General features: G+C 31.5%; 1 long non-coding RNA gene across 1 annotated transcript; it reads left to right on the top strand.

The window, feature by feature from the left end:
• The first annotated feature begins 5,095 nt into the window (after nt 1–5,095).
• On the top strand, nt 5,096–7,691 carry LOC127701913 (uncharacterized). Its single transcript, XR_007982250.1, has 3 exons — nt 5,096–5,439; nt 6,599–6,708; nt 7,572–7,691. It is a non-coding gene; the product is annotated as an uncharacterized LOC127701913 (long non-coding RNA).
• Nucleotides 7,692–13,578: the final 5,887 nt, after the last annotated feature.

Genomic DNA, 13,578 nt, shown 5'->3' with positions numbered 1-13,578 from the left:
TAAGTAGGATATTTAATAAATCACTACGGTAGTGTAAATATCCATCTAGCTGGAAAAATTGTAAATGTAATAGCTTTATTTAAAAAGGGTGATAATTCATTACCTTCCAATTATAGACCAATATCACTCATTAGTTGTAGAGGTAAAATCATAGAACGTGTTATAAATAAACATGTTTTCAACCACTTACAAAGAAATAAATAAATAGATAAATATAAATTTGGTTTTCTCCCTAAATACTCAACGGTTCATTAACTATTAGAAATATATAGCTGTATCCTGAGCTCGCTTGAAAAAAAAACCAGATTAGTTGTTTTGTTTTTTGCGATTTTTCAAAAGCCTTTGATAAAGTTTGGCATGATGGACTTGTACATAAAATGAAGGCTATGCAGGGTTGTATAAGTACCCTGCCACGTCCGGTCTGTGTTTTTGTTAGGTGCATTTCTGCTTTGTGTCGATCTGATGAGTTAGTTTTACATTTGTCATTTCGGGGTCTTTTATAGCTGACTATGCGGTATGGGTTTTGCTCATTTTTGAAGGCCGTACGGTGACATATATAGTTGTTCATTTCTATGTCATTTGGTCCATTGTGGTGAGTTGTCTCATTGGCAATCATACCACATCTTCTTATTTTTATAATTATGGTATAAATGGTAATCTATTGAAATGGTTTAAAAGCTATCTGAATGACAAAAGGTGGTTGTTAACAGTCTTCTTCAAAACTTTGCAATATTTCTGCTGGAGTTCCACAAGGGTGTATCCTCGGACCATTGCTTTTTATAATATACATAAAAGACATTGCGGAAACACTTCATTCTCTCTGCAGACTTTTTGCAGATGACACGTCGTTCAGCTATGCAGATCACGATGCATTGCAGATAGAATCTGTTATAAATCACGACCTGGATGAGCTGAACGAATGGTCTTAAAAGTGGTTAATGTCTTTTAATCCCAATAAAACAGAAATTATGTTATTTTCGAATGTTGATATCCCAGAAATGCATTTAACGTTTCATGAATAAAACATACCAGTAACTAATATTCATAAACGCTTAGGGGTTACATTAAGCAATGATGCTAAATGGAATGTTCATATAATAAATGATAATATTATTTTAAGTGTATCTACACCAGTCCTATAAATATGCTCAGGAAACTGAAATATAGACTTAGTAGAAAAAAAATAGAATAACTATATCTAGTTTTTATAAGACCATTTTTTGAATATGCCAGTGAAGTTTGGAATAATATGGGGTAGGGTTATAGTTATAAGCTTCAGCAATTACAGCTTCAAGCTGCTCGAATAGTAACGGGTTTGCCTTTTTTTACAAGTTCAAGGGTAATTTACAAGGAACTTGGGTGGGAAACGTTGGCTGAAAGAAGAGACAGAAGAAAAATTTAAATGTGTTATAATATTAAACAAAATAATGTAGCGGAATATTTGAGTAATTTTATTCCATCAACAATCCAAAGTCTAACTGTCTATCCACTTCGCAACGGTAGCGATATAATAAATCATTCTGCAGACTCGCATTAAATAATGAATCATTTATTCCATAAACTAAACGTTTATGGAATAACCTTGATGCTGCAACCCGTGATGCAGATCTAGACACAACAGGAAAATTCAATACGAAACTAAAAACCTTAAAAACTTATATATGCCGAAACAATATGAATTTGGATGAAGCAAACTAAATATTATTCCAAACTAAGTTCAATGTTCTTAAATTTTGTGATCTTATTGAGTAAATACTATTTCATATTTAGGTGTAGCTGGGTCATTATAAAAAAAAAACATGCAAAACTATGTTATTTGGTCTTTTAAGTCACAGACATGAAAATATATCAGAATAACACTTGCATATGTTAGATATGGATGTTTGTGATACACTATATACAGTGTACAGTATGAAATGTTATAAAAACATCCTTAATGTTTTCATAAACCCTTGGATATAGCCAGAATTAACTGTTATTTGTTACTATAAATCCTTTCAGACCTGAAATAGGACTATTATTCATATCATTTGTTATAAGGATTTATCACTAATTATTGCATTTTGATACATACAAACATTTTTTAATGATTTGGAAGGTGTATGTTGGTTTTATAATAAAAATTTTCACCAAAAGGAAAAGTCTCATTTTGTAAGTCAATGGTGTAACCAAAAGACAAATTAGTAGGGTAAGAGTTAACTTTCTCAAGATTTCAGCATTTACAATAGTTTCTCCCTTAGCGATGTTACCTGTTAGCATGTTATGCAAAAGAAAACAAACATTTATGTTGAAAATTTAGTGAAAAAAATCTTAAAAGTAAGTAAAAGCTATATCGTAAATGAAAATAGTGTCCATGGTGTACCCTTATAAAAACATTTTTTTGAAAAATTTCCTGAACTTTGAATCATGAAATATATTGATTGTAGAAACATGCACTAGGAACAACATATAAAATAGGGGAATGGAGCACTTATTTTGTAACTAAATCTTAAAATACACCTGTAAATCATTGGTGTTACTGTCAATGGTGAGACCACTTTGATAAAATAACACCATTGACCAGTTTAGTAACACCACTGAATATATTATGACAATCAGCATTTTTTTGTGTTTCTTTCATGTTTAACAAGCGAAACATATTATTTATGAAAAACAATACTTATTTAACAATGTTTTAACAATATCATGTATTAAATATATAAAGTTTTCAAAAACTGGTGTATGCTGGTAACACCAATGGCACTATTTAGTAACACTATTGACATTTTTAGTTATTGATGTTATGTTATATAATTTGAGATTTTTTAGCCTAAGAATTATTTTTTTTCTTTTTCTTTTGCTCGGTGTTCTTGGTTTTGTGTTCAGAACTAAATAAAAGTAAAGTGAAATTTGTTGTCAATGGTGAAACTTTTGTGTCATTGCAGAGATGCAAACAGTTTTTTTTTTCTGTCAGACATTGGGGCCTACAGGGTAGCAAGTTTTGTCAGACCCATCAAATTTTTGCCAGACCTACATTTTTTTATATCAGCTTTTTATACAGCAAGAGAACGGAGATAGGATGTCTTTACAGTGACAGCTGCTTTTAAATTAGTGGATTATTTTTAGAAAATATCTAAAATTCAATTGAGTTCTTTTATTTAATAATTGCTATAATATATTTTAAATTTTTTTATTGTGTACCACTGAACATCAGGCTAGGGCCATTCTCCATTTTTTTGACAGTGCTCTAAGATTTTTAATTGATTACAACTTTCTCAGGAAAGTGAGGACTGAAAAGTCAATTCAGTTTTAAATTTACCTCTTTAAAGTTCCCAGTTACAACTCTCATCACAGGGATACATGTACTTACAAAAATCAATCAGATTAATATGCTGTGTGCAGCTTGTTTCCATATCTTACTTTTTGTTATCCTTGTATATTTTGATATATTTGTAAATTGCATGAATAAATATGTTTAAACTTCAAAAAGCAACATTTGAAAATTTTATGATTTTTTTACCATTATGTTGGTACACAAAATTTTGTTTTAATGGAAGACTACTTTTCATATAATAAATGTCACATTTTAAGTGTTCAGATACATTAACTTTTATTTTGGTGGATAATTACTCATCAATTGAGGTGCTCCTTTATTGGAAGAAGATTCGCAATACAGTTACAGTTACAGAAAGAATGAAAACTGCCGTTTCTCTCCCCAGTCTCATGTATCCTCATTGTTTACCGCGAAAGTTGACTACAAAGCATTGATGTTTGAATCATCTGATCTAAAGCAAACATACTAACTAACTTTAATTAATAAATTTTCAACAAGGCAAAGTTCAATTCCCCACTAATAGGTTAGCACCAAAAATGCTAAATCTTACTAAAATCCTAGAGAACTGCCTGCCAGTCATTAGGTCTTGCACAAAAGCCCAATTTGCCGGACCTGCTCAATTTCTGCCCCCTCGGGCCGACAGGTCCGACGATTAGTTGCATCTCTGCATTGGAGTTACTAAAGGGTCAGTGGTGTTACTATATAAAAATGCAATAATTTTTATTTTTTATTAGCAAATCGGAAAGTGTTTTTAGGTCGTATACGGAGGATAGGCATTATCTAATCATTCAGTCTTCAACATTTTACATATATTCAGTTTAAGGGTATTTTTTAATATAAAAAACGACAATAATTAGGACAGCTAACTTTTATACAACAATTTATTCTTAAATTTATGTTTAAATAGAATGCATGGCTATATGAATAATGTCAATAAGTAGTAATTTAAACCTTAACAACAAATTGGAACAGTTGTTTGATATTTAACAATAATATTTAGTACCTAAATGCATGTTTTAAATTGGTAACACCATTGACACGATTCTATCAAAGGATGACCTAAAATTGTTAAAATTGAAGAAACTCCTCATTTTTCCCATTACATATTTCTGAATATAGTTGCTACCATACCCAGCAAACACACAACATTTTAAAAACATTTTTTAAATGTCATATGGACGTCTCTCACAAAATATTTCAATAAGATATCATTTAAACATAAAAAAAATGTTTATTTTATTGTTTTTGAAATGTTTTATTTCTAACATTTAAGTAAAATGTTTTTACAACATTAACAAAATATTATTTGCTAATATCTTTTATTCATGTTCTCAAACATTGTTCTAAAATATCCCGTAGATATTTTTTAATATAAAAAAAATAATATTTTCTTCAATTGGTATTTTATATTTTAACAACATTTAGAGTAAATATTTTCCAAATATCCAAAAAACATTCTGCAAAAAAATGTTTTACAGAAAATATAGTTTTGCTATTTGCATAAAATGTTTTCTAACGTAAAATTAAAATGTTTTACATAAAACATCTGAAAATATCAGCTAAATGTTTTCTATAAAATATTCTGACATACACATTACTTAATAGTCTTACTGATATTTTATTCAACATTTTACGGATATAAAAATAACATTTTATTTAAACTTTATTCAAAACCCCACAAACAACGTTTTGTGGAATTAGCTCGTTTTTTTCAGGATAAGATATAGTACTACATTTCATCAATATCATGACCAGCAAGATACTATGGTTGAAATCCTTAATTGATATCTTGAAGATCCTTGAAGTCAGATTTTATTCCTTCTTATATTAAAATTCAAAAGAGTCAAAATTAAATTAAGCAATAATGTATTAATAAACAATCACCGTTCTTTAATGTTTATTCATTTCGTTCGTGTATATTTTAGAAATTAAGAAATGAAAACTGTAACTGTACTATTAAAGTTCAATTTTCGTATCGTTTATATGCCTTACGGAAAACCGACCTTTTCCGGAATCGACTTTTGTTTTATCACCGGAAATGATTTTGAAATTTGAATTTCGAAACGAAGACAGTATATCAACAAAGAGCCAAGAAAATTGTTTGTTACGCGATATATACTCACTTGGTAAGAATGATTAATCTGTTAAGATGAAACTTGTGCATTCATTGTGTGTGTTCAATCATAATCGGAACCAAATTACATCTGTTTCTGGAGGTGCGGAACAAGGTTTTGAAAAAAAGGGGCCCCTGCCCAAGGCAAGCAAACGTTTGGAGTGATACTTGTAAATAGTCTATACATTTATCTTATAAGTAGCTCCATAAGGGGGTCGGGGCCCCTAAATCCGCCACTGTTCAAGCATCTACGTACACCAATTATGAATTTGTTCATTGATATAAAAAAATTATAAGGATATGTGGCTTGTGTGTTTGATTGCCTTATCGCTATTTGTCCGCCATTACTGGCCATGGACATCACAAAAGTTCCCGTAAAATGTTGACGTCATATTAGAAAATATTTGACACCACAATTGAAAGTAATACATCTTATCGCTATTTGTCTGCCATTACTGGACATCACACAACTGTCACAAGTTCCCTTAAAATTTTGACATCATCATAAAAAATATCTGATGCCACAATGGAAAAGTGATTGTTGTTTGACGTCAAAAGTTCAAGCAGGATAGATTCTCGGGTCAAGCGGGAATAGCGATAAGGTGTATTATTGTATGACGTATGCTGACGTAAAAAGTTCAAGCGGGACAGATTTCCAGATACTGAAATAGCAATAAGGTGTATGAGACAGCTATCCACCAGAATTTAAATGACTTGGATAAAAGAAATTATAGGTCACTGTACGGCTTTCAAAACTGAGAAAACCAATGCCATATAGTCCACTTTGAAGCCTTGACAAACAAATGTTAAATTTTTCTCAACACAATTGAAACAAAACTAACTGCCTACATTAAATACATACATGTATTATGAAAAAGAAATTTGACAGACTTAAACCAACAACAACTATTGTAATAAGCATGACTCAATACCTTGTTTCCCAGGCACACAAACAAGTTACAATAACACTAATATAAGCACCATTTGAATAAAATCAGTGTATGTATGTATATGCAAAACAGTAAATTAAATTTCCCTTAACAGCTTAATTAACATTACAAAGACTATGTAAGACTTCAGCACAAGCAAGATAATATAAACTGTTGCTTAAAATTATATCTATTGCTTCATACACACAATGGACATACAATGTATCTTTTATTTTTTAACAGGAGCTAAAAGAAAAGCCACAAAGGACAAGTTCAATATGCAGGTTTACAATTTGGAAGTGGTGCAGGTTCTTTGAAATGTCTACAACCTTTCAAGAGAATTTTTTTTTGAAGTAAGATTTTCATACAGAATTACTGTTATTCCATATTTAATTCAAATATTTAGCATAAACAATGCATTACATTCAAGATTAAGGGCATACAGTACAGAAAAGATATCTGGATATTTGAATAAATTATTTTTTTTGTGACAAAATAGAAACAAGTTGTTTATTTAAATCAATCTTTTAGTCCAACAGTGTGCTTTCATAAACATATTTGCTTTCCTTTGAAGTATTTCAAATACATATAAACAACTCATTTAATGACATATGTGTGTTTCTCGGAAGTTAAGTTATATTATTATCATCATTGCGAAAACAATGCGTAACTCTTCGATAAGTTATTATGTGCCTATAGTATACTTCTAGGACTGTATCATATGCCCTTAGATACAAATGACAAGTTATAAACTATGTCACTCTACAGAGTTAAACACTTAAAAAGGACAATAAGATGTTTAATGACATTATGTAGCAGGGGTTTTAAAGGCCCTTACATGATACAATGCATTTAATGAAAACTAAAAATAAACAAGAAAAACAACAGCCTGATTTATACAAAACAATAAAAGAAAAAAAATATGATAGACAACAATCAACGAGTATAATGAAATAAGACTCTCGACTGGACACATATCTAGTCTAAAGTTTTTTATGTGTTTTTTTTTAATAACTAAATGAAGTTCAGCGTGGCATATTGCTCTCTCTTAACACGGTCAGCCATTTATCGTCCCCTTCCGACAGACTATCATCGTTATTTGTTTCAAAACTTTAAAGGGGAGGGGATGTATATCCTTCAGGCAACGTGAATCGTTCTATAATAAAGAATGTGCAAGAAGTTCATATATGAATGTAAGATTAATTTTTTTTTTCAGAAGCATGGCACAGCAAGAAAAAGATATAAGACACTACAAGACATTCCAAGTGATTTTGAATAAGACAATTGATTGACTTTTTCAATGTATTCTTAAATAAATCAAATAGTTGATGTAAAATGGTGTTTTGTTCTCATCTGTTCAGCCAATTATCAATGATTATTGACTTAAGATGTAACCCTATTAGAAGTGTAGCGTTTTAGTTTAGAGGGAGAAGTTGTATTGAAAAATCTGAATTTGGGACACGTTTTAGTCAATGTAACTTGAACTTAAAAATGTGTATAATGTTTGCATAATGTCCAATGGCATATATGTCATGCATGTTCAGGTTGACATATGCATGATGTGTATAGGATAGGTAATAAAAGTTGAGAGTGAAAAACTAAACATTATACCGTTGTGGTTGGAATGTGGGCTTTCTTGCACTGTCTGTCGTCTGTCCACCTATATTTGTCGGATTTTGTCCAACAAATATTTTCATCAAGTGGTGTTTTTCCCAAAACTGCTGATAAAGATGAGTTCATATTTAATGAGCTGCTTGATAGTGATGAACTGTGATGTGTGAACATTTTTGTATCTGGCACCTGTTTCCTGTTTGCTTATACTTTGTATTTCAAAATGTTGAATGTTCTCAAATTTTTCATTACTTTAATTAGTAATGCTGATGAACAGAATGACTTCATATTTGGTAAGTGATGAGTTGTGTCTGCCATTTTGGATGTGTCAAAATTTGTAGATACTTCTTGTTTTTAGAGACTTTGAATTGTGAATTTCATATGCTTAGCAAAACAACTGATTTATTCTTGTTTGTATATAGAATTAATCACTGTGTATAAATTAATTTAACTAATGATTTGTTATTTAAAAAAGCAGGAAACTCAATCAAAAGTACAGACATGTTTTTATTGATATGATCTAGATATCAACCAAAAACATCTTCTTAAAACATTTTGAAAACATTTTTTAGGCAGTCTCACTTGCAAGAAAACATCCAAAAAACATTTTTATAACATTATTTGATGTTCACGATATTTTTCAAACGTTCAGAAAATATTTCTAGAAAATATTTTATAAAAGATTATCAAAATGTTTTATACGCCATTGTTTTTCACATTATCATGATATTTCTTTACAACATTTTAATTATATTATGCAAATATTTTAGAAAATATATTAGAAAACGTTTTAGCGATATATATTCTACCATACATTTAATGTTTTTCTCACGTTTTTTTGTGATATTTTCATGACATTAGACACAACATTTTAAAAACATTTATCGTGAAAATTAGCATGTAATTTCTTTATATCCAGTCAAACGAAAAGACGTTAATCTTTTTAAATTAGTTATTTGGCTTCCAAGTAACTTTTCATTGAACATAGAACTACTAACTTCGGGTATACATCTACTTACTGAGGAGCAAAGGGAAATATCTTTAAACATTTTTAAGAATGTATTAGAGGGTCGGAGATATTCCTTATTGTTTAAATAGAAAAACATGACCACATCGTCATCTAAGTAAAGCTCCTTTTTGATTTTTTGTCCAATTTATACAAATGTTTAAATAATATTTAATGTATGCTTGTTCCTATACATGTATATTGTTTTGTGAAATATGATAAATGGAGAAGACTTCATATACAAGTCTGTGTGAATTATCTCTTATCCGATATGTATTTATGCAAATTTAAGTTTAAACTAGGTATGTATCCCTTCAATCCTTATGATTAAACTAATTTACTTATATCAAATTACATTATACTAGGATGGTATGTAATAAATTTTTATTCTATGCACATATATATTTATAATAAATCCCATTGCACTTTAACTCCGAATATTAATAAAATAATTAGTGGTCGAAATTACTTATATGGAGAAATTATACACTGTGTAATTTCGACCACCCTATTGTCGTACATAAGAAAAAGATATACACAGGGACATGTTTATGTCTATGTATACCTGCTTTACAAATTTTACCTCGATTAGTGGTGTTCCAGGCATTGGAGGAATATACGGAATACAAACATAAACGTTTACATATAAGAAAACCGTATTGAAAAAATAAAAACGATATGAAATGTCAATTTGATGGCGACAGAAAACATGGAAAAAAGAAATGTGTTAATATTTGATAAAAGGAAAGGAAGATATGATAAAAGTTATTATTCAAACAAAATTGCACATACATGTATAAGCATGCAATTATTAAGCTAACGTTATATGATATCAGTGACCAAATTCTATATATTCTAATGGACTTAATTATATATATATACAATGACTACAATAATAAAAAAAAAATGGTTAAAACTATGACTGCCTTAATTCATTTCTTTCCAGAAAATGAGCCAGTTAAAAAGTTAAAGAGAAAGGGAATTAACTGGTGTAAATACTATCTACCAATGGCTAGCTTTACGTAGTCTGAATGACCAATTTGTTTTAGGTACAAACTTTATACAATTTTGTGTGAATAAACGTATTTACACTTTTGGTATTTAGCTATATTTTGCCTCCGAATGACCTTAGATATACCCCAAATCACCTTTTGACGTCAGGCAACAATCACTTTTTAATTGTGACGTCAAATGTTTTGAATTATGATGTCAAAGTTTACGGGAACCTGTGTGATTTTACGTAATGGCGGACAAATTTGCATACAAGTGTAAATACGTCTATTGTGTACAGGCCGTAATATTACCATACAAATTACAAAAATATTAAAGACCATGAGAGTGAGGAAATACAGAGTATTGTTTTCACAGCCAGTAGGACAACCGGAAGCGCCTAGTATTGATTTCGGTTCTCAGTGATACGGTTCACTGGACGACGTTGTCAACACGTAATGGCGGCCATTGTTTGACGTTGGATTTGGCATTCCACGCTGTAAAGATGCATTTATGACATTCTTGGATGCTAAAACTTAATGCCACACAACATAAAAGGTAAAGGATTATTTCAGATATACCGAGTTATTTATTTTCAAATAAGTGGGATCCCAAAAACATGATTTAAACGGCAAAAATACACCTTATCGCTAATCCCGCTTGACCCGAGAATCAGTCCCGCTCGAACTTTTGACGTCATACAACAATCACTTTTCCATTGTGGCGTCAGATGTTTTCTATTATGACGTCAAAATTTTACGGGAACTTGTGTGATGTCCAGTAATGGCGGACAAATAGCGATAAGGTGTATAAAGTGTAAAATTATATGAAACATGAAAATTGAAATCCCATTTTTCATCATTTCCTTTTCATATATTGAATACACTATTTACACCAACCACTGGTGAATTATATTCGGATTTCGGTCTTAGGTATCCGTCCTTGTCTCCGGGAATATTATATACCCACACAAGATGTCAACATCCGTTTTCAAACTGTTCAAAGACAAAGTGTTCTTCACAATCTCGAAATTCTCCCTGGAAAATATTCACGCTATCACTTCGTGCCCAGATAATAGAACATTGTAAACCTCTAACAGCAAATACGGACCAAAATTGATCAAATTTGAAAGCACGGATGCCGACTGTAAGTTCTCTAAAAAGGGGGGTAATTTCTCCCCCAAATACACATGAATTTTGCTGACCGTCTCAAATTCAACTCAAAAGTCCATTATCAAATCAGAGGCGGATTTAGGGAGGGGGGGCCGCCCCCCCCCCCCCCCCCCCCCCCATTGTGGGAAAAATTTGGTTTATTATATAGGGAATCACTGATGCATGGCTGGAGCGGACCCCCTCTTAGGCAGTTCTTCTTCTTTCCTCTATATCTTCCTCCAATAGTTGGAGTACACCAACCTTACTGAATTAAGGTTGGTTAATCCTTATAAAAATTATTAAGTAAATACCTAACTATTTAAAAATAACATTATGTACAGTTAAATCCCTGCAAAGATACTACTAATATAACTTCTATGTACATTAAAAATGGATCACAGTTTAAAAGTTATTAATAAAATTTTTAAAAATAAAAAAGTTTTGAATATTATTTACAGGGCATGCATTATAGTAAAAAAATTTTACATTCACTAAACAATGTTACTTAAAGGTAAAAAATAACGAGTTTTCAGCTTCCTGCCTGCTACATGCTGGAGTTACTACATCTGTCTATGAGCACTACTAGGCGATATAAAATCAATAAAATCATGAATATAAGCTTATATGTCCTAAGCGATCTAATTATGCATAGCCATTATCTATCTGTTATATATATATATATATGTGAAGCTACTGGGTATTAAAGCTAACGGTAAACATGTACATTTATTCCAACTATAGGTATACGGAGTTAAAGAAAGCAATTGAAGGTATAGCGCGGAACAGCCATATTAACCTAAATTAAATGAAGATTTAAACATTTAGATTTTCGCAGCATTTAATTTTGTGTAAAATATTGATGTTAGGTTTAGCGCGGAACACCCACACTGACCTAGTTGTACTGTCGAAGAAGCATAAATGATTATTCCTTAGATTGGAGAAAAAAGCCATATTTTATTTTATGAAGTTGAAGATAGTTGTTTAAGGTATAGCGCGGTACAACCACACTGACCTTATGACAACTAGACATTAAGAAAAGACACTCTTTTTAGATGGAGTCTATAACATAAGTTCCTGCTTAATTCTTCTATTGAATTAAGAAAAAGGTCATCATGAGGGAGAATATTGTTTAGAGCCAGTTGCTGACAATCCAAAATTAGTTGGGCAATACAAGTTCTCTAGTGAAAGTTGGAATTCCAGTTTCCTAGCCCAATTTTACTGATGGTAATTCTTTTGATAACATTTAAAGATTCTCTGCGTATGCCTTCCAGAACGGGACAGCGAGTGAGAAAATGGATGATATCTTCTTCTTCCAGTTGACAAATTGGACAAGTTGCATCAAGGTTAATATTTGAGAAACGAGCTTTCTGTGATTGAAATATATATGTCCCTGTGCATAGCCTTGCTTTTATTGTTGCTTTCCTGAGTTCGCCAATATTTGGTGGTAGACTATTCCAGATAGTATGAGGTTTTCCAATGTCTCAATTAGAGATACAGAGAAATTTTAGTGTTGTTTTGCTATTGGCGTCCCTTTGAAGATTCACTTTCCAGTAGTTGTTTATTGCTTCTCTTGCCTTGCATTTCCATAACTTTGATGGCAATTGATCTTTCAGATAAGTCCATGGAGGAAGATTATACATGTATAAAAGATCTGCTACTCTGTTAAGGAAAGTTAGTTCATGTGTTTGCAGGACATATTGCCTCTCTAGAGCCTTTTTTAGATTCTCGTTGTTAGATGAAAAGATGGAGTGGAACAGGCTAAGAACTCTTTTGTGAATTTCTGCCTCTATGGGGAGCGCACCCAAGAGTAAGTATACTGCTGAAATTGCTGTCCGTGAGGGAAGAGCTTGTATTTGTCTCAAAAAATTCACGTGGAAATCTCTTAGCAACTTAATGTCCCCATTATTTAGTGGCAGAACTTCCAGGCTGTAAAGTAGCCTTGGTAGAACGTATACTCTGTATATCATATAAGAAGTTTTAGGGTTTAATCCGTTTGTACCATGTACTCCAACGTTCATAAGAGAATAGGCTGTCCTTCTGGCTAAGCTAATTCTGTCCTGGATGTTTGTTTTATTTTGGTCTTTAATTGCTCTTATGATACCCAGATGTGTACCTTGATTAGCTGATGGCATGTTTTTATCATCGAGTTTGAATTGAACTTCACTCTTCGTTGTTTTTGAGTTACTATATTTATTAATTATAACGCTTTTGGTTGGATGGATCTTGTATCTATGTTTGTCTGAGTATCTTTTAGATGTATCTAGCATAGATTGCATTTCTTCTTCAGTTGATGACAAAAGTATAATATCATCTGCACAGGTTGGACATCCCGTAAAGTTTGTGCCGATGTACTGGCCCATACCATTCTCTTCACGTTCTGTAAGTAGGTCGTTAATGTACAGTTTGTACAAATGGGTGGATAGAATTCCTCCTTGGCGGACTCCTTGCCGTACAGGGAAGCTGTT

The sequence above is a fragment of the Mytilus californianus genome, unplaced genomic scaffold (genome assembly GCF_021869535.1).
Source record: "Mytilus californianus isolate M0D057914Y unplaced genomic scaffold, xbMytCali1.0.p SCAF_5, whole genome shotgun sequence".
In the NCBI taxonomy this organism is placed as follows: Eukaryota; Metazoa; Mollusca; class Bivalvia; order Mytilida; family Mytilidae; genus Mytilus; species Mytilus californianus.
This window is presented reverse-complemented; position numbering and strand designations above follow the sequence as displayed.